General features: G+C 42.1%; 1 gene segment (V, D, J or C); it reads left to right on the forward strand.

Moving 5' to 3' along the window:
- LOC311611518 (T cell receptor delta constant-like) overlaps positions 1-23916 on the forward strand; it is a 312126-nt gene that overhangs the window by 225664 nt on the left and 62546 nt on the right.

Consider the following 23916-nt stretch of genomic DNA (forward strand, 5'->3'; position numbering starts at 1 on the left):
CATAAAAACTTTCTCCAATTGTCTGGTCTGTTAACAGCCCCTTTTCCCTGAGTTCTGGGTCATCGGATGTAAATAACTTTATCATAGTAACACAGACTTTTGGAAATTTGACATAATAGTTTTCTTTCTCACAAAAGATATCAAACTGCAAACTAGAGTCTATTTTACTTTCAACCAAGACTAAATTAAAGGGTCTTTTCTTGGTTTGTAGCTAGACTTTCTGTTTCCACTTGGCCAATAAAGCGCTTTCTCTGAGCATCGCCGCCAATGGAAAGCCCTGGTATCAGGCCAGGTCACCCCAGAGAGAAGAGGATGAAGGGATGCTAAGGAAATGGGCCACAGGACACTTGGGCTGCACCTGTGTCTGAAGTGTTCTTGGGGGAGCAGAGAAAGGCGAGAGAGCTATATGGATGGATATCTGAAGGCAATAAAGAACCAACAGATGAAGTGACTGAAGATGGAGACAAAAGTGATTTTAGTTTGTCTCTGCTCTATGATGCTCTAGTTCAGTGTCAGGCTGATGTGGAAACTTGGAAATTCCAGTAGATTTATCTCAAGAACTCCAGCACTAGAACGGTATTGTGTTTCTTGAATGGATAAATGAAATTAAATGTCAATCAAACAATGAGCAGTAATATTGAGGAGGAAAGGAACACTATTAGATATCAATAAACAGAGCCCAGGGAGATTCCCTTTTGTCTTCTCACCCTGGGAGAGGGACTAACAGCCAGAGCAGAGTCCTTAGGCCATGGGGATCCAGGAGCCACACACCTCTGCCAGCACTTCACCATCGGCTGCAATTCCTTGGGCAGTTTGAATTGCTTATTTTCATGACACGTTCCCCAGCTATTGTAACCTCTAGTGATCCCTCCCTTCTCAGAATGCCTGCTTCCTATGTTAGATGTTTTTCTCATTTGGAGAATTCATCAGTACTGCCTTGACTGTCATGCTTCTTCCTTCTCTAGCTAATAATATCGTTAAAGGTTGAGATTGTGTCATATGCTTCTTTTTGTGTCTACTTCACTGCATATTCTAGAGATGAGTACAAACGAAAGAATGAATCAATTCATGAAATTAATAGAATGTGCCAAGTCTTAAAGAGAAGGACATTAACCACTTGTTTTAATGACAAAAAGCAACACCACTGTTTGTGTGTCAGTCCCCAACCAGAGGCACAGTACTTCCCTTGTGTTGGGAGCCCACGGTGATACACAGGCACCTGCAGCCTGTGCTGAAACCCTGCAGCTGCTGCCTGTCTGCTCTTCATGTGCTGCTCTCGTGCATTGTAATAAGTTGGTTCATGTTGCATAGTGTCTTCCATCCTGAGAGTGGTTCATGGCTATCCACACCCCAGAGTACCTCCCCAAGCCCCATGCTGATGGGCTTAAAACACTTTGATGCCATCACAGACAACGGGTGAATGCCAAAGTCATCCTTGGGGAATACGGGTCCTGAGCTGAGACAGTGGGACCCCAATTGGAGGGAGCTTTCATTTTCAAGGACTCTGAGTGGGAATAGATGGACAGGCAGCTAAAATGATTCATGCTATTTCCATTCCATGGATGGGGAGGGTCTATGCCTTTCTGCATCCCAACTTGGGGATTCCTCAAGATATCAGGGAAAATTGCAGCATGAAGTGTGGGATTAAGTCTGCCCCCAGGTCATATCATTCATTCAGCTTTTGGCCAGAGGTGTCCAGTGTGCCAGGTTTTCGTGATTTACATTTGGAGTCTGGAAGGTGGACAGATTATGAGAAAGTCGGCGGAGAATATCTCTCCAGAGGGCAAAGGGCCCTCTCAGGCTCCAAGAAGACAGCCCCAGGATCTCCAGGCAGATGTCAGGAGATGGATACCCCATGGTTGCAACAAGACATCGAGGTAGATCCATGATTATCCTATTCCTGTTATCCAGGGGCCAGGTCTTCAGCCCATAATGAAACTGACAATACAAAAGTCAGGAGGCCACTAGATGGCAGTACAAGGTAAGAAAAGTGAGTTGCAGGCAGCTCCTGGAGTTAGATTCATGGTCCCTCCATTTTGCTTTACATCTTTAATGAGATATGTGAAGAAAATGAGTCCCTTACATGCCAGACACAGATGCCACAGCATATGGAGAGATGCCGCATAGCAATATTTCTCCGGTTATTAAACAGGAGGTACCTACCCAGTCATTCACTGCATCATCATGCAGAGTTGTCCTTTGTGTCTTGGATACTGCTGTTGACAAGGTAATAACAGGAGAAAGCAGTTGAGAAGACGGATGTAGGGACCTAGGCCTCTGGGCTCTCACTGCATCACCACGCAGGATGCCAGGTGGATTGCCAGTAAACACGGCAGCCCAGCTCAGTCAGGCCACCTGGCCACGGGGCCTGTGCAGCCTCTGCTCCCAGATTCAGTCCAGGCACAGCATGGGCTGCTCTCCGGCCTCCCTGGCCATCCCACAGGGCTCATTATTCAGAACCCAACTACCACCAGGCATCTCTGGACATTTTAAAGACCAAATCATGCTTGCTGTTCTGGCAGAATTAAAGACAGATAGTGTAATGAAAATGCATTAAAAAATACATCGATAGGGGAGCACTTAGTTGCCTCAAACTAAGGTAGGGAGTCCAGTCCTGCTGACTGAGAGGCCATTTTCTCCTGACAGACTGTTTGTTACCAGGTCTGAGAACAGGCAGGTATTGGTATATTTTATTACTATATTCCACCCATTTTCCCACTCTCCACGCTTTCCCTACCCCCAACCACTCAGCCTGATCATTCCCTATTTTATTCTCTCACCCTCTCAAGCCCAGGGGATTCTTACCAAGGCCTCCGCGGTGACTGGGGAACTATGAACAGCTTAGTCAGCCCAAACAAGGGACCCACCCCTCCCAGAACCTTCTAAAAGACTGTTCTCTCCTTCACCCCAAAGCCCAAAGCTCCCAGGACTTCTCAAAGTCACTCACAAAGCCCCTCAACAATCCTGAAATGATGGTAAGTAATACAGCCATTTTTTCATAGAGAGGTGCAGAACTGACACAGCTTTCGGCCTCCTGGTCCCATCCCTTTCCTGTTGGTTTGACCCTGTGAAGCAGCCTCCAGGCCAAAAATAATAGCAAGATTCGCCCTCCCATTATTTCCCTCTCTCTTGTAGAAAGTGGCTCTGTGTACTAGAAGATCCTCACTTGCCAGCATGACCTTAGACGAGTCATTCACCTCCCTCTGCTTCGTTTTCTCATCTGTAATTTGAGGGGCTAGGGCTGCATGATGACTAAGGCCTCTTCCAGCTCCATGATCTTGAGGCTTTAACTGCACAAGCCTCTGCCAGCCCTCAAGGTATCACACGTGATGCTTTTTCCAACAACAGCCAAACTCAACAGCTGGTGAACAGAGTTTCCCCCTCCAGTTGAGAAGAAATGTGGTCCTGGTTGGAGTCTTGTTGACATCCTCTGTCCTCAGAGCCAGGGAAACAAGGAGGGTGCAGGTGTGATGGACTCTCACAGCAGGGCCTGGCAGTGGCCACGCTGTTGTGGAAGCACCACGCAGAGCTGTCCCCGTGGGCAGTGGAGATGCATAGCCAAGACTGGAGGATGTTTTAATAACTGTTTCTCAATAAAAATAAAAATAAAATAAAAAGACCCATTTTGCTCTGCACGGGGGTCTGGGGGCAAATCCAGGTCTCCCCGGAGGAGTCTGCTCTGGCCCATAATGAGGAATTGGTTCAGCTCAGCTGCTCTTGAAAAGGGCTGAATACAGCACCCGGTGGTTCAGGCAGCTCCCCGCAGCTCCATGTGAAAATGACTCACGGCAGTTCTGAATATCAAACCTTCTTTGATGTGTTCCCAGACATGAGGAACAGCCCGGGGGAGGAGGGACTCTGGATGCTGCCTCTGTGGGTGGTGCACAGAGGGCCGGGACACATCTGGCACCATTGCGAAGCTCCAGGAGAAATCCACGCTGGGTAATTACCCTAGGACTTTCTAGGGAAGCCAAGCGCCCTTTCATCTGTCTCTCCCTCACCCACCCCCGCCCCCGCCTCCTCTCTCTCTCTCTCTTCCTCCTCTCCCCACCCCCTCCAACTACAGAGGAATTAGATGCTCCTAGAATTACAACCTGTTTTTATACCTCACCCTTCCCGAGGGGATAACAATTGAATTGCCTGAATAAAAATGGTTTTATTGAGCACAAAATGAATGCACCCTCTCACTTGCCATCTGCACCAATCGCTTAAAAGCCATAGACCTGGTCCCAGTCGCCAAGCGGAAGGATTTTCCTCTGTAATGGCTATTTCTAGACTCTCGGCCTTTTGAATTGCTGCACGGTACCGTGTTCTCCTAATAGGCTCTCCGTGATGATTGAGTACAAAGCCTCCAAGTCTCTCTTGCATTGGCAGCTTCCAAAACCCAGTCAGTCACACTGTCCAGGGCAAGAGCCAGGCTCCAGGTAGAAAGGCAGGGTCAGCCACCACCATGTCACAGCTGATTAACTGAAAACGTATTTATATGCAGAGGATTCTCCCATTCTAGACAGGGCTCAAGAGCATATCGGTTCCTGGAAACTTGGGCAGAGCGTTTATAGCTATGGAAGGAAGTGGCAAAGGGTACATTGGGAGAGGGTCTGTTCAACCCCATGCCTGCACGTTTTCATTTTCTGAAATGAGGTTGATCTTATTCTTATAGTTAAGTTGGGCTTTGACTGAAAAATTCTCATGCTATAGCAGAGTTCTGTACATGCACACATGGTAATAATAAGACTACTCTTTCCTGGGCACTGACCATGTGCCAAGCACACTACCTAGGGCTTCACATGCACCGCCTCCTCTAATCCTCACAGATACCTCTTGTGTGAGGAAGTGGGGCTGCTATTGTTATCCCTGCTTTCAGATGAGGAGCCTAAGGCCCAAAAAGTCAGAAAACTTTCCTAAGATTGAGTGACTAACATAAAAGAAGTTGGATTCTGGATTACAAGATTCCCCTGACCACTGCGCTATGGGGCAATAAGTTCATTATTACCTGCTTACTCCATGCGAGGCCCTGATGTTATGAGGGAGGGTAGGAAAGGTACAGTTCTTGACTTCAGAAACCTTTGATTTAAACACACACCAGTGCACACAAGCACAAAGTTACTCTGACTTATGGCATCTTCCAAGAATCTTACAACCAAGGTATCCATGTTCCATCCTTCCCTATTACTCTCAGACTTTCATTCACAGTTTGAACATTGTTCCTACCGTAAAGATGAGGCTTTTCTATAGTAGGACCTGGGATGCTGGAATTTCACTGACAATTTTGACCATTGATGCATTATACTACATTTACCCAGCTCTTGAACTGGTTACTGTTTTGGTCAGGAAGTTTCTCTAATCCATTTCTCTATCGTTTCAAGGGAGCTGAGCAGGAGAGCAACAAGGTCAGGGACAGGCAGGATTTCAAGCTTGTTGAAGGTTCACAAAGACAAGTCATAGGTCAACTGAAAGAAATAAAGCAGGGAAAGATTCAGGGTGTGAACCCATTGCTTCCATGACCTCATAAGGGAAGTGATAATATATCTAAACAACACTGTGTGCTACAGTGAAACAGGAAGAAGGAAGCAAACATTGTACTACTTGCAGATTTGCCATGCGCAGATTGGCTGCCAGGATTCATAGTCCTGTGCTAGATATCTTCCAGTGGCATTAAACCCAAGAGGGTTGGGGCGGGGGGGGGGGGGGGAGAGGGAAGGGAGAGGGAGGCTTCTTGTTGCTAAGAAAGAAAAACTTCCCTCCAAAGCCAAGTTACTGAACCCCCTGCATGTAACACAATGAGAGACTGAGACCATGTGAGCCCCAAGAGGAATGCTGAGAGAAAATTTACCTTCCTATGTAAATCTAATTTTTCCAAACTTCATTACACACAAATTTGCATCTCATTTCATTTCAGATTTGTGCTCATTCTTGGACTGCCCATCAATCTGAAGATAATGATTCTAGATCAGAGATTTCCTGGAGCCTTGACAGGGTGGACTGAGAGGACTCAAGGTCACCCCACCACCACCACCACCACAACATATTCTAGTCCCCTAGGTAGCCAGGTCATCTTGTCAGTCAGTTATGATCCTCCTGACAAGACCTAGATTGGGAAACAGATTTTGTCTTTGTTTCTGGTTCTCTCTACACATACCATTCCAGGTGTCCAGCCATTGATAAATCTTAATCCTTTCTTTAATTTCTTAGCTATGGCTCCCAATTCCTGTTTTCTCAATCTCATCTGGGAAAAACATTCTTGAGTCCCCCCATTAATCCTCAATTATCCACCTCAGAACTTCATTCCAGGAATTTTCCATTCCCCACATGCCTGCGTTTGACCACTTGAGGGCAATGCTGGACCGGCCAAATCTTTTTCTGTGCTGCACTCCACCTTTGTCCCCACCTTGTTCTGTCATTCCAGGATGCAGCCTCTACTTAGAAACAAAAACCGAGGACCATTGGAGCACCCAGAGAGCAGTAGCACAGCCAAACTAATTACAATGGCTCTCCTGCACCTGGAACATAGGAATAAAAGGAAGTTCACTAGAAAGCAGATTTGGCTCCATGAGTGAAACAATCCCTTGGAAAAGAGACTGAAAGGAGAACTTGCCTCCTTGTGTCATTAACCAGGAACAATCTGTCTCTCTGACTAAGAGATGCAGAGCACTACCTGTCTCTTCCTACTCAGATGTAAGCTCCTCGGGGTAATGTCTTAGTAAGCTCTGTATTCTTGGCAGTAAACACAGGACTTGGCAACAAATGTTTGTTGAATGAATGGATGCATACATAGATATATATGGATAAAATGGAATTGGCTATTTTCAGATTTGTTGCTGTTTCCCACCTCTTTTAATGCCATCAATTAGTTGCTGAGTTTAAGCTATCAATTAGTTGCTGAGCATTATTAGTCTTAAAGACAGCTAAGGATAGTCAGGTCATTAATTAAAGCAGTGGTTGTCATTGTACAAATGTGTTTTTTTAGCACCATTTTAATAGTTTCAGATCTCTTACTTTTAGCAAGTCCTTCATTATGTCAACCAGCTATGTTCAGACCTTACCTGCATATAGATTTAAAAATACAGACATTGCCTGATTAATACTAAATTTACAAATACCTTTAACCTCTATCATGAGAATATGGAGCATCCATTCTGTCCCCCAAGGATGGTAGTCTGCTCCTTTAATAATTCAGAACATAGATCAGTGCTTGAAGGGAGAAAAAAGTATACATGTCAAGACCCTAAAACCCAACATGAGACTCTCCCTGTCTCCCACAAGCTGCCACATAACAGGGACAAGTCAGTGCCGCCAGTTTAAAAAAAAAAAAAAATCTGTAGGTAGCTCTGTCTCAGTTGGTTGAGCATTGTCCTGTGCACTAAAAGTTTGCCAATTCATTTCTGGTCAGAGCACATACCTACGTTGTGGGTTTGATCCCCGGTTGGGATTCATATGGGAGGCAGCCATTTGATCTTTCTCTCTCTCTCTGCCTTCCCTTCCTCTCTCAAATCAATAAAAACATTTTTTTTTTTCATCTGCAGGTATCCCTATCTCCCAGTGCAGAGTCTAAGGCTAGTCCTTTACCATCCTGGGATGACTGACAGTGGGAAAATATCATTTCCTCCCAGAAAGCTCTCCACCTGCCCTCCACCCTCAGGTGGACTCTGACCTTCATGGTCCAACAAGGCAAACAAGGTATATTAGATCTTAGAATACCATGTATGGGAAACCAATAGCCTTGATTAAATTCATATTGGTGGGGAGAAAAGGGGTATATGTGCCTAATTCTAATTAGAAAGACACCAATTAACTTTTCATAACAGAAAATTTACCATCTTAGTCTACAACATCTGCATTTAGTTTTATACTGACTTCATAATATCCACAACAATGCGTGGATAGTTGTCTTAGATGTGAATAAACTCATTCTCAACTTTACTCTAGCTTTCTCAACAAAAGAAGAGTGCTTTAAAGGTAATTTAGAAATTCTACTGATGAACAAAGAGCAGTTTTCCTGCTGAAGGAAAAAGAAAGAAAAAAGAAACTCTTTTATAAGGTATCCCTATTACAAAGGTTTCTAACTTAAAATTTCTCCCTGCAGTTCCAAGTCTAGGTTCTCACAGTAAATGGTCCTCATCTTTCCCATTTAAAAAAAAAAAAAATGTTATCAAAAGATACCTTTCCTGAGAGCAAACAGAAATTGAGGGAAAAAAAAATCATTCTAAAATAGTATTTTTCTATCATTGCCCATGGGTTTGAGTTGATCACATCTTAAGCATGGCCTATACCAGTGATCAGCAAACTCATTAGTCAACAGAGCCAAATATCAACAGTACAACGAATGAAGTTTCTTTGGAGAGCCAAATTTTTTAAACTTAAAGTATATAGGTAGGTACATTGTTATTACCTTAATTAAGGTACTCCTAAACTGGCCTTTGCTAAAAATGTTGTCAATCTGATTGAGGCATGTGGCTCGCGAGCCATGGTTTGCTGACCACTAGCCTATACTATGTTCTTTCTTAACATGCCTTCAGTGTGATTAAGGGACAACTCTCTAGGTGTTCTATATCTGGAGCATCTCAATTCTATACCTGGAAAAAATAATGCACAGACATTTCCATTAGAGAGGAGATTGACAGATAATATATAAGGCTCAAAAGGCAAGGAAAAGTCACCAAGGTTAGCTCACTGCATTCAAATAGACCTGCTGCATGTGCTCTAATCTCCAGGTCTAGATTTCCTGTGGGTGGTAATGCCTGAGATCTTGATACCAGGTCAGATGTTCAGGTTTGACATTGACAGCAGGCCACAGACCTCACTGCCTTGTGATTTTGAAAAACCCAGATTTTTTCCTGAGTTTTCAAGCTGTTGACTTCAGTCTTTCCCACGTGAGAAACATCTGAGTTTGTTTGCCTTAAAACCATAGTTCTTTTTTATGACTCCAATGCCACACAGCCCCGGTTAATAGCTGATAGAGTGGATTTTTCATGCAGCTGTGGCTGTGGAGGAAATCTTGGTCAGTCCCTCCAAACCACACACAATGGGTTACTCCCTAGGGAAATGGTGTTACTACACTACCTTGTTGAACACAAGGATCCCAATAAGGACTGTTCCCCAAATATCATCAACATAAGGGCCAAGGTCTTTAGTATACTTACCAAAAATTATCCAAACAGAAAAGTTTTCTTTTAAGTTCTGTTCAGGGGTTCTGGGATACTTCTGCATATCAGCAGACTTTGGACAGAGCACATGGGTAGTGCCTTGAAAATCAGCTCCTTGGGATATCTACCCTTTCCTCAGGCATATGGACTTTCCTGAATGCAATGAGAGAATGAGAGAAGCGAGTATTATTCAAAGGGAGACATATATAGACCCTCATGTCATTAGTTTCTAAAGTCAGACCATGGTAATGTTGGTCAGAGTATACATTGCACAGTTGCCCAAAGAGAAAGAGATTAGTTTGGTTTAGAAGGACTTGAAAAGGCTCCCTAGTGGATGTTATAGTTGAACTAAATTAAAGAACGAAGGATTTTGACCAATGGGAGGACTGGAGCAAGATGTGGCAAGAGGAAGTGCAGCTTGAGCAAGTCAGGAAGGTAGATAGAACCATGTTTGCAGATCAGGATCCACTCTGTGGAAATGAATCTGCATTGGCTGGGACAGAAAAGTGGCTGGAAAGGTAATATGTCGCCAATTGAGAAAGGTCTTATGAACCAGGCTAAGTGATTGGATTTTATCCTATGATAAATGGACAAAAATCAGAGGCACATAAGATTTCCTCTTGGAAATGCATTTGGACAGTGTTTTAGAAAGATCGCTGTGGATGGAAAGATTGGTTCTGAAATTAAAAGTAGTGAGAATAGATATAAATTTAATGCAAAGACTGAGGACAATAAGAATCAGAAATAAGGACCTGGAAAGGGAAACATTCAAGAGATGCTTCAAAAGTAGATGAAAAACATGTGAGAGTGAAGGAGAAAAGAGAGATGGCCTCTTCTTGGCATCCTGTTTGAGTGCTGGAAGATCCCCTAGTTCTCTGTTACAAGGTTTTGCCATCAGAAATTAATCTTTATTCATTTTTACTACATTAAGGCCTAAGGTGTCAATTCTCCTATAAATATTTCTATGTATCTATGGCCTAAATGATTAAACTCCAAGGAAACTTAGGAGCAGGAGTTTTCTTGGGCCCCTCAAAACTCATATAATTGACTATTCAGATCTCCTGTTTATAAATAAAGTATGAATGAGTGCCCAACTACTATGCCTGAAACTATTTGAATACAATTTAAATATGAAATATAAGCTTAAGATCTTTTATATTTCTTACTCTCTGAATTATCTTTTCTCCTCTCTCTTCAGGTTGGTGTAGGGAAAGACCCAGAGAATTTGTATCACAAGTTCTTTCCCTCCCTGACTTGTTAGAGTCCCTTTGAGTGTGGCATTCCCCCACTACCAGGGATGGCTTCCCGAGGAGTCCTGTTGGGGAGCCTGTGTAGGACCACCATGCACATATACATCTTCCCAACCAGCATTCCTGTTCCAGCAGCATCTGCACTGCTGTGGCCTAGCCTCTGGCAGACTCCTAGACTCTCCTGTCACACTCCCTGCTCTGGACAGGCACACTCACAGCCATGCCACCAGCCTTACACCTCCACATGTCTATCTGCATGTCTATGTAGCCCCAGCTGTCCCCAGCTCTATTCTGTGTACCTCTAAACTCAGGCATTCTAGGGTGTCTCCTTATTTCTTTGCCCTTTGTCCTATTGTATGTACCTTTGAAGTTGTTCATGAGAGTATCTTGCAGAAAAATAGTCTTAGAAAAAAGATGAAGTAAGATAGAAGCAGAGGTGGGAGTAAAAGCTTTGAGAAAAGTGATAAAAGAGAAAGAATCCTTGACCTCCATCAGCCCTGACTCTCAAAACTGTCAAAATAAGATTGGCCCTAAAGATAGCTTGTTATTTATCCCAAATTAAAATTTACTGGCTCTGCAGTCATTGTGTACACAATGAAAAGAAACCATCACACAAAAGATGTAGTTATCCTCACAGTGGGAACAATCACAGCCAAACTGATTCTGCTCCAAGAATAGCATGGTAACAATGCTAAGTCAGGAACTCCAAGACTTTGAATTGTCAACAAATAAAATAACTTCTTAGGGGAGAATGGTTATAAAGGAAGGTGAATCAAAAGGAACCCTCTGACTCTTGGGTGGAGCATGAATTACTAGGGAAAATTCCAAGTTTGTGTTCCTCTATGGGTAGCTTGCTACCAGCCATGTTAACTAAGGGAAGTCCTGTGTGTGGTATGTGCAGAACCAGAAGACCCTTCACTTCGCCCCTGCCTGGCTGTACCTCTTTCTCTTCCCTGAAGTTAAATTTCATCACCATGCTTTAAAATCAACTTTAGAATTCATTGTTTCCACAGCACTCAGCAGAAAACTTGTGTATAGTTGGCACTCAATATTTAGTGAATAGATGGTTAATTGATTCATCCACTAATTAAAAATAAACAAATTATTTCCTATCTGGCTTATGATGAGTGAGTCCTAGAACCAGATACCCAAAACCAGAAACGTCCAGATGGACAACAGAAGCCATAATGCAGTCCTATCTTTCCTCACTGTTCTGTGCACCTTACATTCCTAAAACTCAGGGACATGGACCCAAGAGATCATAACCCTCCAAATGTCTTTCAGCAAAAGACTATCTCCCTGGTTGTTTCCTTATGAGGAGTCCTGTTGGGGAGCCTCCTGGGGCTAATAAGGGAATGGGACCATATGCTGAAAACACAGAACCCACGTGGAGGAGGGGCATCCAAGCCTTCTGTAAAGGGGCCTGTTGGATTGCTGCCTTTGAACAAATCTGAGTGAGTCTTTCGATAGCACAAGCACCAACTACCCCTAAGGACCTCTTTCCTTTATTGCTGCAGCAATGAAGCAGCCACATGGCTGTTGCAGATAAGGTGGCGTGAGTGCACTGTGCATGCAAAGTAGGCTGCGAGATGCACAGCACTGAAGAAGAACTTCAGAAGCACCATTTACCAGCTTCTCTGCACTGTGCTGCCTTTCCTCTGTAAGTAGCTCCCAGGTAAACTGGTGTGGTCTTCCACCACTTCTCATTTTTTTCACCAGACAACTCCTGCAATTATACAATCTTCCAACATAGTTGCCATGATTGGGGATGTGTCAATGCCAATATAACATTCCTAATGGGAATGATGGCTTTGTGTACTGTATCTACAGAGAACTAACCAATGGCTCACCTATATCTATCGTGCCTTTCAAGGCACCATAGAACTGGAGCACTACCAGTTGTCTGTGGACAGAACTGTCCTTCAACCATTATACACATGCAGCCAAGAGACAATGCCATTTACTAGTGTGCAGTACAAACACCATTATGCATGTTAATATCATACTGAACAAAAGCTGTAAGCCTCAACACAGAAAATTCAGAAAGGTTATCCACCAAGACAGAGGGTGTTCAGTGTCATCTTGAATTTCTCCCCTTCATAAAACAAATATAGATTTTATGAGGTATTAAAATATAACAGTAGCCCCACTCATTAGATAGATAGTAGAATAATATATAAATGTAGAGCCAGAAATAAACTTGAAGTTGTTTATAAACATAATCATAAATAAGAACTGGTTCTATCAACATAACAGAGATATTATTAAAAAATTTCTCACCCTCAAGAGGATTACCAATTAAGTCAAAGTACATCAGACATCCTAAAAACCTGTCAAAGGAAGATTATTCCAGATTCCAGAACACATCTACTTGGGCCTCGTTCATTCATGGAAACTCCTTGGTGTGAATTACTGAGCTGAGAGTAAGTGGGACTTTCTTCTCTATTTTCTCTTCTGAAGATACATGGTCTCCTGCTGCTTCAGATCCTGAATTTATTCATCAGTAAAAAACCTAATCCCCTGCTGTCTTGCTGGCTTTCTCATTTGCAGCCAGCATATGGGCCCAGAAACACACAAAACAGAAGGCTTTTCTTGGGATAAAGAACTAGAGCAAGATCCTTTGCAGAATTTGGCTTTGGGGATTAGATTTCAAAGTTTTAACCCTCCTGGGATAGACATAGGTCAAGAGAGTGTTGGCTGAGTGAATAAGTCACTTTCCTCCTGGGCTTGCTCTTCTCTGGGGCATCTCGGGGTTATTGGTGATGCATCCCCAGAATTGCTGAATGTTAAAGTGGAAGAATCATGTAAAGGACACACACAACTCCAGTAACCCTGCCAGTAAGAAGCTATTCAGTAATTCCTCCCTAGAGCTAAAGTTGGAAGACCAGAGCCATGTCACATGCAATAGGGAAATAGGAGATTCTATGTGACTCTGTCACCCAGGTCTCTGATTTCACCATGCTAAGAATCTCAATGAGAGAAATAATCTTTCTTCCTTTTCAAAACCCATTAATATCAAATGTAAAGGAAAGTTTGAAAGAAGAACAAAGTCATCAGAGACTTACCCATTGACTGAAGAGACCTGCCCAAGGGAGGGTTTCCTGGTAGTGAACAATAGGAACAAAAATGAAAACTGTGGTGGAGTAAATGATATCTTTGAGAGTATCTCTTTCAGCTACCTCATCATCTAACTGAAAGCCTTCCAATCTTCCTATGTGATCTTTGAAGAACAATCATAGGAGAAAAGCTGAGCAGTAAGATTAAACTATTTAACAAGTATTCATCACATATCAGAGTAGAGAAGTGATGTGGTGTTTGTTTTTTACATGGTCTATTTTTAACTCAGCGATATATATTGAGTGTCCATTAGGTGCCAGACACCATGCCAAGGGCCAAGAATATCAAGGCAAATAATACAAGTTTTCTGCCTTTCTGAACTTCACACAGTAGTGGGACTTACAACCTAATAGAGGAACCAAATCAGGCATATGTGGGAGCAAGAGAAGTAATTGGTGGTAATAGTTACGGGAGTATTCCAGGAGGCACGTACAAATTGGAATTAGTACCTTTAGATTTCAGGATGAGTTGGATGATGGGAGTCAGAAAACACATCTTAGAGGAACTGAGCTGAGACTAAATATGGAAAAGTTTATTTATGTACATCCCAAGGTCCCAAGTCAGTAACAGAAGCAGAATTACAACTCAAAAGAGGCCCAACTTGTCTCTATACTGTTTTGCTTGGCAGCTGCTTCATTCAGTGCCACACAGCTGGGAAAGTGAGTCACAGATGGAATATTGGCAACCAAAAATTTTTTTTAGAAACAAATGACACCATGATTTTTCTTGACACCCATTGAAATTCCTCACTAATTTCCAAAAATATCTTGTTTGCTTTAAAACAGCTCATGGGGCTTAGGCATTTCAGTGAAAACAAATCAGAGAAACAAAGTAATCCCAGCCATTTGAGCATTTTAAGCCCAAATCAATCAGACTGAGAAGAATCACTTACTTAGTGAAGGCCGTCCTGGGATACCAGGCAGCTGAGATCCTGACCAAGGGAAATAGAAACGCAGCTTTTTCTCTTTTCATTCACTTTCATTCCTGTTGTTTTTCCAACCAGCCAGTGCTAGAGCAGAGAAACCAGAGAGTGAAAACAGCAACTAGAAATAGCAAACATCTGATAACCACCAGGACTACATAGACATAAATCACGGGCACACATCACAGTCTGCCTCCACGGTTGCTTAAGTTTTATGTGTGAAGTTTGAGGGTAATGAGCAGGAGATAAAGCAAAGAAAGGACTTGCACTAAATTTATCTCTTTTTTACCCAAAGAATTCAAAGAGGGTGGGGAGAGAGTGGATATGTTCTCAAATCAAAATCAAAGGCAAAGCAGGCCCTGAGACTTTCAACTTGAGAGAAAATCAGAAGTCTGGCATTCTCCCTCACTCATATTCAGATACATGTTTGATACTAAAGACCCAGAGTGGCAGAGACCTTCAGAGAGAATGGCACTGGGCTTGGGCAAGTAGTAGCCAGTATGGGTTAATTTAATCTCACCTTGAGGTCTTTTTGCTTCTCCAAATTCTCCTATTCTTTCTTCATCCCAATGGACAAAAAAAACTGGGGCTGTAGCTCATACATGGCCTCCATCCTTAACTGCAGAGACAGTCCTTTGTCTAAAGGCAAAGAAGTTGTTGAGCCCTAGCTGGTTTGGCTTAGTGGATAGAGCATCGGCCTGTGGACTCAAGGGTCCCAGGTTCGATTCCAGTCAAGGGCATGTACCTTGGTTGTGGGCACATCCCCAATAGGGGGTATGTAAGAGGCAGCTGAATGGTGTTTCTAATTCTCTATCCTTTTCCCTTTCTCTCTGTAAAAAATCAATAAAATATATATTTTTTTAAAGTTGTTGACCCATTCATCTCTAACACAACTCCATTTGGCTCATCCATTTACTTGCACAAAGTCTTAACATAGCTCAGCCAACACCTCCTTCCCACAGAGTGATGTTCTATAACTGAAATCATAAGCTCTGCTTCTCCCTGGTGACTGTGGCAAAGGTAAGTAGCTTTGAGTAGGCACTAACCCAACCATGGCAAAGCAAAAGAGTTGAGGCAAAGAACTAACATCTACGGCGGGCCTACAAATGTATGTCAGGCACAGGAGTAAGTGCTTCACCTGTGTTCTTTCGTTTCAACCTTACAACATCCCTGCAAGGTAACTACAATTACCCTATTTGCAGCTGAGGAAATCAAGACTCAAGAGATGTAACTTGCCCAGCTGCTGGTAAGTTGCAGGACAAGATTCAAAACTCAGATCTGTTATACCTGCAAAGCGAGTGCTCCTTGAGGTCTTTTTGCTTGATACCACCTAGGCTCCAATGGGTGATATCAGAATATTATTCATAACCAATTGCAAGCAGATTCTAACCAAGCAGGGGGGGTGGGAGGGGGAATGGTGATGTATCTTGCACCTGCAGAACTGGCTTCCTCAGGTTTTAGTTGCTGACAAATCCGTTCCTAATCCCATATTTAATTAGTTAAGCAATCTACAAGGCTCCTTGAGGCAGGAGGCTACAGACAGAAATCCTGCTTGCACTAGCAAATATCTGCAAAGTTCCTAATATTGACAAGCTTTGGGTTGGACACTGAGAACACAAATATAAATAAGATACATCCCAGTTTTAAAGAATCTTACAGTCCAATGCAGAAAACAAATAACTTATCATGTAATTATAATAGAGGTGATAAGTGCCTTGACCCAACAAGTTCAGGGAGCCCAGGTGGAGACCTCTCTCAAGTTGGGTTGGGAAGGGAGGAGAAGGAAGGTATTGTTTTACCAGGAAGAAGAAACAGTCAATACAAAAACGGGGTATATGAGGACTATAATAAATCTTTGGACCTGTAAGAATTTTTGTGCAGCTGACATATTTAGAGCAAGTGGGGAAGTAGGCAAAAGTGAGACTAGAGAAGGAAGCAGATCAGGAGGTCATATTACCAGGACATAGGATCCTCCCATTCTTAGGCCAAGGGGAGCTGCTAAAAGAGTTTCGGTGCTGACCCCTTTTGGTCTGAAGAAAAATCAGTGTGGTGGCTGCTTGAAAATGGTTGAAAAAGGAGGGAGATTCTGAAAGAAGAAAGACTTCTTGGGATACTATAGCAATGGCTGGCAACAGGTGAAGGATGCTCAGACTAAGGCAGGGGTGGCAGAGGCCAAAGGAGAAGGGATCGGCACAGGAATTGTATGGAGTTAGAATAACCATCGGTTGCAGGCTGGTTTGCTTCTTGAGCCTTTACTCATGCCATTCTCTCTTCTGTGAATGCCCTACTCAACACTCACAGCTCAGTTCGGGGTTACCTCTCCTGAGCATCGCAAGCAGAAGCAGCTCTTTCCTCTGGGCTCCTGAATCACTTTGTACCCACCTCTTTCAGCACTTACCACTACTCTGTAATTCCTCCATGTCTGTCTGCCCCAAAACTGAGTTCTTTGAAGGCAGAAGCCATGTTCTGTTCACCTTTTCATCTCTCAAATAGTACCTGGTCTGCAATAGGTAGTTAGCCCAAGTTTATTAAATAAACAGCCTAACCTGTGCCCTTGCAGGCCTGTCACACCTCTCTCTGAGGAAGTGACTCACGCCCAACCACCTTTATAACGGACAAAACTTCTCATGGGCAGACAGCGGCTGATCTGGGCAGGGGCAGCCAGGGAGCAGCAGAATACCCCAGAGTCACCCCTGCTGGAGCCATGCAGTGGACCTACCCCCTCTTCTACCTCGCCATCTTCTGTGCAGGTAAGGGCAAGTCACTGGGCCATTTACTCTCAGGGCAAAGTGCAGCAGGAACAGTGAGCTGAGCGGGGGAAGGCTCCTAACAGGGAAACCACTTCTGGGCATTGCTCTGACACGTAGCCCCTTGTGGTGGAGGGAGTCCTCCACAGCCGCTCTAACTGTGGGCTTTCCCTTTCAGAGGTCTCGTTGGATATAATTTTGGAATCAGACACCCAAACTCTGACGGTTCTAGTTGGGGAGACTGCCACCTTCCACTGCCATGTAACAGGAGCGGACGTGAAAAATTATCAAATGATCTGGTATAAGAAGCATGAAGATAACTCCCTGACTTTAGTATATAGACCAAGCAACAACTCTAATGACCATTTAAGAAGTAATATCAAAGGGGAAATTGATATTTTGAACAGTCAATATATACTGGACATTCAAGAAACAACAACAAAAGACGTTGGGACTTACTACTGTGGGTCCGTTATCCACAGTGCTGCTCTTCTGCTTCTGACCACCTCAGAATCCACAGGGTCAGACTGGGGTGGCAGATCCAATTAGAGACCCTCGGTGGTTAGAATGTGTGCCACGCCTTAGATGAGACCACACTGATAACCTTAGTAGTAACATCTGATAAAAGAGACAAAAGCTGAGTTGGGGCAAGAGCCTTATCTTTCTTTGTCAGCCGAAGAGGGCAGAAAATGCTATTAGGGTTTATGTAGAAAGACCAAGGGGCTCTGCCTCCCACTCTCCAGACTCTGAGGAAAGGTTTAAAAAAACAGCCTTCAGTACTGAGAAGGCCCTCTCATTGTGAAGGCGGCTGAAGTGAACAGAATTTCCACTATCATGAGTGCTGTAGCTCATTCCAGAGTCTTTATTGAGAAAGCATTCATGTGCATAAACTAGATAAAGCAAGAATGGTTCCCATTACCATCCTAATCAAAATTTCCAAAGCCATTAGAGATAGCTTTAACTCTTACTCTGTGAAGAAAGATGAATAGAGTCATTTTCTGAAATACTCCTATAACAATTTCAGGTATTGAATGTTTTATATTATCCCTTCGCTACAGAGGAGTCCTAGGGACCTACAGGAATGGCCAGGGAGGGGTAACAGATGGGCTTCCTTTGTGTGATTTGCTGAGACAGATCTTGAAGACAAATAGTTGTGGCAATGTGGCATTTCTGAATTGGTCGTGAATTAACTGAATCAAAAATACAGATCTCCCAGTCCCAAGTTGAAATGAGTGAGCTGAAAATGTCTAAGACTATAGGGAGTCAAGGCCTGGAGGAATCCACTGAACTGGCTGATAGGCAGGGGTTGTAAAAATGCAACCCTAGAATACTAGTCATCAAGGGAGTTCTCTTATCCTATTGCCTCTAATATGGCACTTATTATATTTATGATATTAGAATAGTTCATAGGAATAGAAATAATTCTAAATCAACTTCCATTATAAGTTATATTCCCATTCATGTGTTTATAATTTATTTTAAAGACAGAGCATTAGAACTTACAATTAAATATTATAAATGAATACAAAAAAACACATACTATCTAGCAATGAGCACTACTGACTTCATATGCAGTGCTCTAGGAGTTCATGAAAGGAAAATCACTGTAAGACTGGTTTCTTAGAACAGCTAAGCCTTGAAAGAAGTAAGTTTAGATAAGTAGGAAGGAGGAGGAAGGGTATTTCAAGGTGGGTGTACTTGTTATCTATTGTTACATAACAAATTATCACAAAAGTTAGAGCTTCAAAACATTTATTATTTCACAGTTTCAATAATCCAGGTGGGTCTTGTCTGGGTCCCCTAGCGCAAGGTATCTTAAAAGGGTACAATCAAGACATTGTCCGGAATTGATTGGAAGAGACCACTTCTAAGCTCACTCATGTGGATGTTGGCAGGCCTTGAGTTCTCAGGTAGGCATCTCCATAGGGTTTCTCATAACATCGCAGTTTGCTTCCCTATAGCAAGGATTTTAAGGGATAGAGGACATCCAAGATGGAAGGCACAGTTTTTTTGTAACCTAATCTTGGAAGGGAAATCCCATTACTTCTGCCATATCCTACTCAGTAGTAATGAGTCAATAAATACAGCTCACACTCAAGAGCAAAGGATTACATGACAGCAAGAATACCAGATCATTGGAAGCTATCTTAGAGGCTACTGATTAATACAGTAAAGCAGAAAAAGAGAGGGCTTAAAAATTCTGGTAGAAACCAATTTATTTAAAGACCCCCTAACTGCAAAGCTAAAGAGATTTAATTTTATCTTATAAACCAGTGTTTCTCAAACTTCATTGTGCATGCAAAGCACCTGTGTCCAATCAGATTCCTGAGATGAGACTGCAAAGATTCTAATGCACTTTGTCTGGGGGCAAGTTTGGGAAAATGTATTTATAACAAGTAACAGAGTCATTCTGATGCAAATGGTCCAAGGACATGCTTTAAGAAAATCTACTATAAGCAATAGAACTGTTGGGTTGTTTATTTTTCTTATTATTGTTGTTTTTTGTTTTTTGTTTTTAATACAAGAAAAATGTGCCCAGGCTTATCTGCCCTCACTACAGAAAAAATGGATATTAGATGTGGTCAAGGTATCTCTTAAGCAATGGTTCTCAATTCCAACTGTATAGTTGAATCACTTAGGGGAATTATTTGAAAATACCAATATCTGGCATACATCCCCAGAGATTCAATTGAATTGGTGTGAGCAAGAGGTCTGTCATTCAACCTTCCTCCCCAGCCTCTCAGGTTTAAGACCTTGCTATTGCAAGGTGTGTCTCTGGTGATGCATCAGCATCACCCCAAGTTTGTCAAAATGCTGAATCTCATGCACCACCCTACATCTACTAAATCAGAATCTGCATTTTAACAAGATTCCTGAGGTGAATTATATGTATATTAAAGTTTGAGAGGCACTGGTCTAGGGAAGTCATCATTATTAAAAATTTTCAAAGTGGTGGAGAAATATAAATCAGTTTTTCCCAAATGCCACATAAAATTTATGTTTGTAAAAAGCTCCTGAAGGAATTCTGATGTGCAGCCAGGTGTGAGACTCATGATAAGCAATCAGTCATCCTCAAATCAGGTTATAGGTTATTTGTGTTACTAATATAATAAATATTCTCAATGAGATACTACTTTGTCCTTGTATACTCCTTGGAATAAAGCATTGCATAAATTCTTGGTCTGACCATTTCTTATTCATCCACAAGTGGGTTAAGAAATAAATTAATATTTATTGAGCCAGTGTGCCTTTTAACACACCATGTGACCTTCATGGTTTATCCACTGCAACCCAGGACCTTGTGCCATACACCTTCAACTCAAGATCAAACCAGAAAAACAAACATGAATTATTAGTGTCTGATTAAAACCAATTGGTGAGTAAAGATGAGAATGTGTGCCTCATTCCTTTGCTGGATACATTTTAACATGAAGTTCTTGCCCATACTTGGGTGAGACAACTCAGAACCAGAGATGGGCATGGAGTGAGCATAGAAAACAGAACCTGGAGCCAAGGAAGAGAGACATCTTGGAAAAAGCAACCAGACCACCCAATAGTAATCTGAGAGAGTCTGAACATAAAACAATGAAAAAGGAAACCAGATTAGAATTAAAATTAAAGACTTAGAGAAATTTCCTGAGCTTGCCAGCATATAACTGGAAAAAAAAACTTTTTAAAAAAATAAGTTTGTACTGATTTTAGAGAGAGGAAAAGAGAGGAAAGAGAAACATTGATAGATGAGAGAGAACCATCCATTGGCTGCCTTCTGCACACCCTTCAGCAGGGATTGAGCCCACACCCATGCATGTGCCCTGACCAGGAATCAACCAGTGCATGGGATGATGCTCAACCAACTGAGCCACACTGGCCAGGGCTGAAAAGCCTTTTATATAATACCTGGAGCCTCAGGTGTAAGAGTAGATCAGATACCAAAGCCCCTAGCAGAGTATAGACATGGACCAAGTGTTTCTGTGGAAATCCCAAAACCAAGTGAATGACATGATATTAGCTAATATTTTTGAATTGTTCATATTTTCCTCCACTGGATTATTAAAAGCAATTGAAAGTTGACTAAATTCATATTATTGCCCCTATTATCTTGATTTGTGCATTTAAAAAAAAAGGGGGGGGGGTGTATTCCATATATATGAAAAGAAATCCCAGAGAGTATCCTTTGTCCTCTTAAGAGATCTTTGAGTTAAACTGTGAACCACTTCCAGCGTGGCCAGGTTAAACCTGAGGAGGGACAGTGGAGGATTAAAGAAGACAGACAAGAGAATAGTTTGGACCAGGTGGGATCACTGTGCCTGGATGAGGAAACAGTGACACAGTCAATAAACTGAAGCTTTATTTTATAGTTAGATCACACAAAGCAAAACAAGGACAAGATGTTTACAGTTTTCTTACAAATTTCAAATCTGCTTCTTTCCTGTTGTTGACATTCTCTGAACTTTATAAAGCCTTGATTTGGCAGCACTTGCTGCACCCCTCATAGCCCACATCCCTTAGCTACCTAGGACTGCAGGGTCAGACTAGAAGGTCAAGCTTACAACCCTAGCCTTTTGGCTATAGTTGTGCTGCAAGTACTTTGCCCTCCAAGCTGGGACTCGCATGTGGCTTTGCCACAAGTCAGTCCAAGGTTTGATCCCGTCTGAACAATGTATCTGCTCTCCACAAACTGTAGTGGCATAACAGGCATGACACTTCCACCAGGGTCCCAAGCAAAGGAGATCTTAGGCATCCTGTGCAGCTATAAATGGAAAACATAATTGGTCAAAGGCAGCAAGTAAGAAGTTGCTTGTATCCACAAACAGTGCCATTGACTGGCTCTACTTGCAAACAGGTCATCCAACATCACGGAACCAAGGTATGGTTTCAATTAAGAGAAAAATAGGAAATGGGAGTACTACTCTTCCTCTGCATCAAAGGAGGCCACAAACACTCAAAGAAGAGAATGTGATTTCTATCCTACATTGTATATTCTAAAGATATCACAATCTTGAAGAAGTTACTCATTGCAGCATCCTAAAAATGCACAAAGAGTAAACAGGAGAGCCCAAGTAAGAAAATGGACTCATGGAAATCCAAGTTGTGACCTTCATTCTGAACAACTAAGTTTTTTAACAGAACATTAGAATCATTTAATTTAAAAGTCAGAAGGGATCTTAAAGGTCAAGCAGGAATCCCTCCACTCAAATTATCTGTTCATTAGATATTAATTAAATAAATGATCATCCAGTCTCAAGTCAAATATTTTCAATGAACATTCTTATTTTTTAAAATTTAATTCTTATATCAAATTAAAGTCTGCTTCCTTATAACTTTCCTAGAGGCCCAGTGCACAAAATCCATACACAGAGTCCCTAGGCCTGGCCAGCGATCAGGGCCAATAAGGGCCTTCCAGCTGCTGATTGGGGCCTCCTTTCCCCAGCTGCCAGCAGCCAGCTGGGGCCTTCCTTCATTCTACACTGCTCCCTGGTGGTCAGCACATGTCATAGCTAATGATCAAACTCCTGTCTCCAGGTCAAACTCCTGAGAGAACACTTTGCATATTAGCCTTTTATATATATAGATATGTTGTTATTTGTTGCATATTCTGAAACAACACAAACTAAGTTCTACCATCATTTTTTCAAATATTTGAAGACAGCTATTATATCCTTTCAAGTCCTATTTCTCTATACCAGTGATTAGCAAACTCATTAGTCAACAGAGCCAAATATCAACAGTACAATGATTGAAATTTCTTTTGAGAGCCAAATTTTTTAAACTTAAACTTCTTCTAATGCCACTTCTTTAAAATATACTTGCCCAAGCTGTGGTGTTCTGTGGAAGAGCCACATTCAAGGGGCCAAAGAACTGCATGTGGCTCTCGAGCCACAGTTTGCCAAGAACAGCTCTATACTTAATATCTTCAACCATTCTGTCTCATAAATTTTAAATTTCTCAAGAGGAGAATTCAAGTTTAATATATTTTTCTGGTTCATGCAATTCTCAATACTGTGACTAGCATGTAGTGGGTAGATAAAAAATATGAGTTGAATACATGAATTAATGTCTATGTGTTCACCTGACTATTCAACATGTCCACTTAGATGTCTCAAAGTTACTGTAACTCAACTCCAAGACTTAAATGGAGATATTCCTTCCAAAGATGGCCCTCTCTTAAACTTTCTTATCTCACTGAATAACATCATCATCTCAAATTCATGCACTTCCCTCCATCCTCCACTACAAATACCTTGGTTCAAACTGCAATTTTTTTTTCCTTTGAATCATTTTAGTATCCTTTTCAATAAACAAAATAAACTATCTGGTCTCTGGGGCCTTCCAATATGTCCTCTCCACAGCAGCCACAAGATTTCTTGAAAATACAAATATGATCATGTTACATCCCTGACTTCCCAATGTATATGGGAAAAGAGCAAATGACCAAACATCCTTAAAGTGACCTCTAAGACTCTGCACAGTATGACCCCTTCTCATCTCCACTGCCAATAATTTCTACCCCTCTATTCTTCGTTGCCTATGCTTAAACAGGCCTCCTTCCAGTTGCTTGAATGTACCCTCCCACTCCAGGGCCTTTTCACATACGATTCCCTTCCTATGAAACACTTCTCCTATCTCCTCATCACTTATTTAATTCCTACTTATCTTTTGGATCAAAGTTTACACATCAATTATTCAGAGACATCTTAAGATCATCCAACAAGTTCAGAGTTTAGCTTTTAGGTTTT

This window comes from Pipistrellus hanaki (assembly GCF_964339955.1).
Source record: "Pipistrellus hanaki genome assembly, chromosome: 1".
Classification (NCBI taxonomy): Eukaryota; Metazoa; Chordata; class Mammalia; order Chiroptera; family Vespertilionidae; genus Pipistrellus; species Pipistrellus hanaki.